The sequence below is a fragment of the Nannospalax galili genome, unplaced genomic scaffold, assembly GCF_000622305.1.
Source record: "Nannospalax galili isolate Female #2095 unplaced genomic scaffold, S.galili_v1.0 scaffold600, whole genome shotgun sequence".
Classification (NCBI taxonomy): Eukaryota; Metazoa; Chordata; class Mammalia; order Rodentia; family Spalacidae; genus Nannospalax; species Nannospalax galili.
The window spans coordinates 5,561,884-5,570,091 of NW_008348789.1; positions in this window are offsets into that span (position 1 = coordinate 5,561,884).

Sequence of the window (8,208 nt, forward strand, 5' to 3'; positions counted from 1 at the left end):
GAGGGAGGGGATCTGAATATCATCAAATTGTACTGTTTGATATTTGATATTTGTAAAATTCAATAAAAATATGTAAATTTGATTGTTGACTTGTGTATAAGAGAAATAAAATTTTGACTAACAAAGAGGGGAATTTTAAACTTCATATAAAAGTTAAACTATTTCAAGTTTAATAGGTATAAATTAGAAATTTCTCATGACAATATCATTTACACTTGAGAAAAGTTTAATTTGATCAAAGGAAATTGTGTTTACCAGTTTTTTATTGAACAAGGATAGGATTATTTAAACACATTTTAGTAAGAATCACAACAATTAAAATCACTTTACAGAAATAAGTGGAAACATTTTTAATTTTACTACTCAAATATGTGAGGTATTAAGAATAATTTAAAAGTACACATATTAATAAAACAGATGACTTCATTTACTTGAGGTCTGAAGAAAAAGATATGGTTCATAGGGTTAAAAAGAATAATAAAGATAAAAGTTGATGAGACAGAGAAATAAAAGAATATCACCTCAGTAATTTAAAAGAAAATCGTAAATAAAGGCATAAGGTCATATATGATAGGAACAATGAAAAGAAAGAGGAAGATATCTGGTTTTGCTTTAATAAAGAATAAGTTTAGCAAATAACATCACAATACTTGGCCTGTAGAAACTGCCATGAAAGCCAAAGAAAAACATGGATCAGGCCATAGCAAGTGGCAGTGGTAGTTAACTCTTTTTATTTTATTTTATTTCTATTTTCATGCCTGCATGTATGTAGGTACTCCTGTGTCCTTCAGTGCCCGTGGAGGTCAGAAGAGGATATTGGATCCTATGGAAGTAGTTCTACGGATAGTTGTCAGCTGAGAATCAAGCCCAGGTCCTCTGCAAGAGCAGCCACTTTCTTTAATGACTGAGCCATATCCAGGCCCAGTTAACTCCTAATAAGAAAACAGAAGCAGTACAAATAAGGTAACTATTAACAAAAACAATGCACATAAACCAATTTCCCAGTACTGCTCACACAAGCTGTGAAATTTAAACTTCAAGCATGTTTGACAGACACTAAGCTGTTATGAGAAGTAGCAGATATGTAGTGTGATTAAAGAGACAGTAACAGTTGCATTTAAGGTATAAAGTTTGTTATCTGTATTTCTTCCAGTTTTCTATTAACTTTTTAATCAGAACTCAATTTTACAAGAAAGACTATCTAAAAATGTTAATTATATTAAGACAAATTGGACAATGACTCTTGCTTGATATAAATGAATAGACCCTTCTTAAAAAAAAAAAAAACCTCTATGTTAAGTACTTTTGATCTATATGACTAAAGTCTTTTATTTGTTTCAAAAGAATTAATATGGCCCATAGTGCAATACTTTTGCTTCAGAATCCATATCAGTTTGACTCTATATGATTCACAGGATAGAAGAAAGAAGTAATAATTTCAAATATCTCAGAAAAATAAGTGGACAATAAAACAGTTAAAAACTGTGGGCTGAAGAGGTGGCTCAGCGGTTAAGAACACTGACTGTTCTTGCAGAAGACCCCAGGGTGGAATCCCATCACCCACATGGCGGCTAACAACTGTCCTTAACTCCAGTTCCAAGGGATCTAACAGTCTCTTCTGTCCTCCGCGGGCATTGCACAACACGGGTGCACTTACCTACAGGCAGGTGGCAATACATGCACACATAAAAAGGAAAAAAAATAAAATGTTTTTTAAAATGCTAAAAAATGTCACCTTTCTCTGCTTCCCTGTGCCTGCATGACCCACCTCAGGCCTCTCTCTTACCCCCAGGCCTCTCTCCCGGGTTAGTCCATTGCACCCTCTGCACCTTGACTCCCCACAGCCTCATTCACCCTCCCACCACTGTCGCAGGTCTCTCATCCTAGTTTGGGTCCTGCCCCATTTCATGTCTTGGGGCCCCAGACACCTGGAGAACCAATACTGCTTCCTGATCCTTTTCATCAAGACCAACTCAGTGCATTCTCTGGGCCCCAGGAGCACTGTTTCTGGGCCTGGCCCAGCCTTCACCTCCCTCTGCTTCCCTGGGCCTGCACCACCTGCCAGCCTCTTTATGGTCAGGGGCTGACAGTTCCTCTACCTGATCCTTTGCATGCAGACCAACCCAGCTCCTCAGTGCAGTCCCCAGGAGTCCTTGGGTCTTCTTCCCACACCTTTTGCCTTTGCATCTCTGGGTGCCATGGCCACCAGCTGCCCTAGACCAGCATCTTTCCTGGGTCAGGGTCCAAGGCCAGTCCAACCCTGAAAATTCTGAGGCCGAAATCATTCCTGGAGGGATCCAGACATTAGGAGAAATCCTGACCCTCATCTGAATTGGGCCTCTGTGGGACTCCTGAAGACAAAAGCAATCCAGCCACTCCAATATAAAATCAAAAGAGAGAACCGGAAGCTTAGATGAACCAGCTTTTCATGCACAAAAAGTAAACCACAAAGATACATAAAGTTCACAAAAAGAAGCAGACCTAAACTTGAAGGCCTGAATCTCACACAAGAATCAGAAACTACGAAAGAAAGTCACATGTAAAAATTACAGAAAGAAAAATCTTCCATAACATAACAAGGCTGAAGGAATTCATGTCCACAAAATGAGCCTTTCAGAGAGTTCTGGAAGCAATACAAAGAGCTGAAGAATGGAATGACTATACCAAAGGAATTGCAGAAGAAATCCAATGATGGTATAACTGTGGAAAAGTACAGTTATATCAAGAATGTAATCAGAAATAAAAATGACAGGATTCAATACTCATCTGTCATTAATAACATTAAATATTAAAAGACTGAAATCCCCAGTCAAAAGACACAGACTTTGTGAATGGACTAAGAAACAAAACCCGTATTTTGTCTGCAAGAAACTCATCTCACTTTCAAGGACAGACACTATCTTGAAATGAAAGAATGGAAGAAAATACGCCAAGCAAGTGGCACTAAGAAAAGCAGGCATAGCAATTCTAATATATGACAAAATAGACTTTAAACTGCAACTAATCAGAAGAGACAAAGAGGGCCATTTTATTTGGATCAAAGGAACAATGAATCAAGAAAATATTACAATCATGAACATATATTTACCAAACTCTGGTGCACCCAAACTCATAAAAATAATACTACAAGACTTTAAGACCTAGATTAACCCCAACTCATTAATAGTAGGGGACTTGAATACCCTACCGTCTCCATTAGATAGGTCAACAGGGCAGAGATTTAACAGAGAAATGTCTGAATTAAACAATACCATATATCAAATGGACTTAACAGACATCTATCCAGTATTCTACCCAAGCACCAAAGGACATATTTTCTACTCAGCACCCCTGGGAACCTTCTCTAAAATCAACCATATACTGAGGCACAAAAGAAACCTCAACAAATACAAAAGGACTGAAATAATTCCATGCATTCTATCAGACCACAATACAGTAAAGCTTACAATCAACACCTGAAGAAGCCTTAATCACCACAAGATCACACGGAGATCAAACAACACACTCCTGAATGATGAATGGGTCAAAAGAGAAATTAAGAAAGAAATAAAAGCATTCCTGGAACTAAATGAAAAGGACAACACAATACGACAAAACCTCTGGGATGTTGAAAGCAGTCCTTAGAGGGAAGGTTAGAGCTCTAAGTGCCAACATCAAAAAATCAGAAAGAACACAAATAAATGCCTTAACATTGCAACTCAACACACTTGAAAAGCAACAGCAAATGAAAGCCAAACCCAGCAGACAAGAAGAAATAACAAAAATCAGGGCATAAATTAATGAAATCGAAACAAAGAAAACAATACAAAGAATCAACGAATCCAAGAGCTGATTCTTTGAAAAGATAAACAAGCACAAAAAGAAATTGAAACATCAGTACAGACACCAGAAAGATACAGAACATTATAAGGGAATACTTTAAAAACCTATATGCTACTAAATTTGAAAACCTAAAAGAAATGTATGCATATCTAAAGGCATGGGAACCACCAAAACGAAACCAAGAAGAGAGTAACAGCTTAAACAGACCCATAACACATAAAGAAATCGAAACAGTAATATAAAACCTCCCAACTAAAAAAAACCCAGGACCAGATGGATTTACAGCAGAATTCTATGAAACATTTAAAGGAGATCTCCATCCAATACTTCTTAATTTATTCAAAAAAATAGAAATGGAGGGAGAACTTCCAAATTCCTTCTATGAAGCCAGCATCACTCTAATACCAAAGCCAGGTAAAGATACAACCAAAAAAGAAAACTCTAGACCCATATCCTTAATGAACATAGATGCAAAAATCCTCAACAAGATACTTGCAAACTGAATACAGACACACATCAAAAAGGTCATCCACTATGATCAAGTCGGCTGTATCCCACAGATGCAAGGATGGTTAAATATATGTAAGTCAATAAACGATATAAATCATACAAATGGGCTCAAAAAGAAGAACAACATCATCATTTCAATAGATGCAAAGAAGGCCTTTGACAAAATTCAACATGCATTTCCTTTCAAAATCCTAGAGCGAATTGGACTGGAGGGAACATATCTCAACATACTTAAAGCCACATATAACAAACCCATAGCAAACATCATTCTGAGTGGAGAAAAGCTGGAAGCATTCCCACTGAAATCAGGAACCCGACAAGGCTGTCCACTATTCCCACTTCTCTTTAACATAGGACTTGAACCTCTTGCAAGAGCAATAAAACAAGGGAAGGAGATTAAAGGAGTAATAATTGGAAAAGAAGAGATCAAATTATCCCCTTTTGCAGATGATATGATATTATCCCTAAGGGATGCCAAAAATGCCACCTGAGAACTACTAGAAATTATTAACACGTTCAGTAAATTTGCAGGTTACAAAATTCACCTACAAAAGTCTATAGCCTTTCTGTATACAAATAACAAGCAACCAGAGAAAGAACATATGAAAACATTCCCCTTCACAATAGCTGCAAAAAAATAAAATAAAATATCTCAGAATAAACCTGAACAAAGTCATTAAAGAGCTCTATAATAAAAATTTTAAATCTTTAAAGAAAGAAATTGAGGAAGACATCAGAAGATGGAAAGACCTCCCATGCTCATGGATTGGAAGAATTAATATTGTGAAAATGACCATCCTACCAAAAGTCATGTATTTCTTCAACACAATTCCAATAAAAATCCCTACGACATTTTCCACAGAATTGGAAAAAACTATCCTAATATTCATATGGAAGCAGCAAAGACCTCGGAGAGCCAAAACAACCCTGAACACTAAGAGTAATGCCGGGGGCATAACTATACCAGATTTCAAGCTGTGTTACAGAGATATAGTCATAAAAACAACATGATACTGTCACAAAAATAGTCCCATAGACCAATGAAACAAAAATGAAGACCCAAATATGAGTAAATGCAATTTCAGCCACCTAATATTTGACAAAGCTTCCAAGAACATTAACTGGAGGAAAGACATCATGTTCAGCAAATGGTGCTGGCAAAACTGGATCTCCACTTGTAGAAGAAACTAAACCCCTATCTTTCACCCTGCACAAAAGTCCATTCCAAATGGCTCAAAGACCTCAATGTAAAGCCTGAAACTATGAAACTATTAGAAGAAAACATTGGGAAAAACCTAAAAGAAATAGACGTAAGAAAGGATTTTCTAAACCCGACATCAATTGCTCAGGAAACAAGGGTAAAAATTAACAAATGGGACTTCATTAAACTAGAAAGCTTCAGTAGATCAAAGGAGACAACCAATGATGCAAACAGAAAACCCACAGAATGGGAGAAAATCTTCACCAGCGACACATTCGACAGAGGTTTAATAACCAGAACATATAACAAACTCAAAAAACAGAAAAACAAGACAAGAAGCAACCTGATTGAACGATGGACTAAGGAGCTGAACACAGCATTCCCAAAAGAAGCAAAGATGGCTATGAAACATCTTAAAAGATGTTCAACATCACTAATAATCAGGGAAATGCAAATTAAAACCACTTTAAGATTTTATCTTACCCCAGTCAGACTGGCTAAGATCAAGTAAACAAATGATACCAAATGTTGGAGAGGATGTGGGGAAAGGGGAATACTCATCGACTCCTGGTAGGGCTACAAACTGGTTCAACCCCTATGGAAAGCTGTGTGGAGAACTCTTAAAAAGCTACAAACGAACCTACCATTTAACCCAGTTATTCCAGTCTTTGGCATATACCCAAAGAAGTCATCTTGTTGCAGTGACACTTGTACATCCATGTTTGTTGCTGCTCTTTTTACAATAGCTAAGAGATGGAAGCAACCTAAGTGTCCCTCAAATGAAGAATGGATAATGAAAATGTGGTTCATTTATATGTTCAAGTTTTACTCAGCAGTAAAGAGAGATGAAGTTATGAAATTTGCAAGTAAATGGATGGAACTAGAAACCATTTTTCTGAGTCGTTGAAGTAACACGGACAGAAAAAAAATCTAGGTATGTTCTCCCTCATATGTGTATCTTAGAACCAACTGTGATAAAAATGTAACCAGACATAACTACAGGAACCAGGATAATGGAAAGGAAACAGGGTGGAAAAGAAATAATCTGAAAGAGAAAACAGTACTAAACAGGCCTTAATAAAGGAGATATGGATAAAAAGTGGGTTAGTTTAAGTGAGGGGGGAGGGAAGGGTATCCCAAGGAACCTAGAGGATAAAGGGAAAGAAGGAGCTTAAGAGTGTTGGACCATAGGAGAAGAGTATTAGTATGGGAGAAAGGGGGAAAATGGGAGCCACCTTAAGTGGTAAAAACATGATGGAGGGGTAAATCAATGTGAGAGATAAACAATGCCTAGCTAGTTTTGAAAACCAGAGGGAACCATATTACTCCTACACCTTAATGAAAAATTATACATAGGATATCAAGAAATATATGTCTAGATAAGGTTTATCTGAGAACAACCAGTCTTTGCCCACGATTTATCTACATGACACACAGTAATTAAAAATTACCACACTGGTGGAACTAACCTTCTTGGGTATTTAACAGACATACTTTGAGGCCTATAATAATTTAGTCAGAGGGACATAAAGAACACTTTTTGCTCCTAGCCCTCGTAGGTTGACTAGTTCCAGAGGACTATGAGCATCTCTCAAAATATCCTATAATAGTGGTGGGTCACCTGTACTCTTGATCAAGGAGGCCGAGGAGACCCCACCAGACGGACTTGAATCAGTGTCAAGTCTATAAAGAGGAGGGTCAACACAGAGGAATCATTTTTTCCATGCTTCCAAGCAAAGCCAATCAAGATCAAGCAGGACCTTTGACTTATCTTCACATTGGCAGAACTGGTAAAAGAAAGGAGCCAGGGGCTCCTCCCAAGCCCATGTGACCCCTGAGAAACAGATCCTCAAATGACCTTAAGAGTAAAAATGGTTTATCTGGGCCAACTGTATGGTCTTAAGCACCCAAAAGGAACATATAGCCAAAGATTAAAGGGATCAATATAATTCGTTAAGAGTCCTTGTGTATAGCTAAAAGCTACATAACAAGAAACAATGCCAGACAGGAGATACCTTCCTTTGAGTTATTGGCCAGGGTGGCCAAGAGACTCCAAGACAGTAACCCAGCCAATAGCAACCCAGTATAGAACTGGGAAAATGAACAGCAGAACCCAATCTTATCCAAAGGAATATTGACAACTGATTAACACTAGATGAGGAACAGCTGACCTTTCTAAAACAAAGACCTCTAGATAGGCTGACTAGATTCACCAGCAGGGCATGTAGTGGGGAATGGCTGGGGTGCTGACAACACAGCAGACAGTAGCAGAGGTAGAGTATAAGGGCTCCAGTCAGGGGAGGGAGGCTATGGGAGGGTGCTATCTCATAAAACAAGAACTCTAGATAGGCTCACTAGATTCAGTGGGTGGACAAGTACTGGAGAATGCCTGGGGGCACTGCCAACACAGTGGATAGTAACAGGGATTACAGAGTATATGGACTCCTGTGGGGGGGTGCGGGGGGGCAACTATGGGAGGGTGCCATTTGGGATGTGGGTATATAGATGAATAAGATTGTTTGGGATGTTCTGTAAATTTTAAAAAATTAAAAAAATAATTCTTCAAAGCATAACAAATTCTCCTTAATAATTGGTGGATGTGAAAAACATTACCATTGAAATCTACCTGATGACCTTATATCCATGCTCAGATGCCAAGGAGGTCAGAAAGGAAC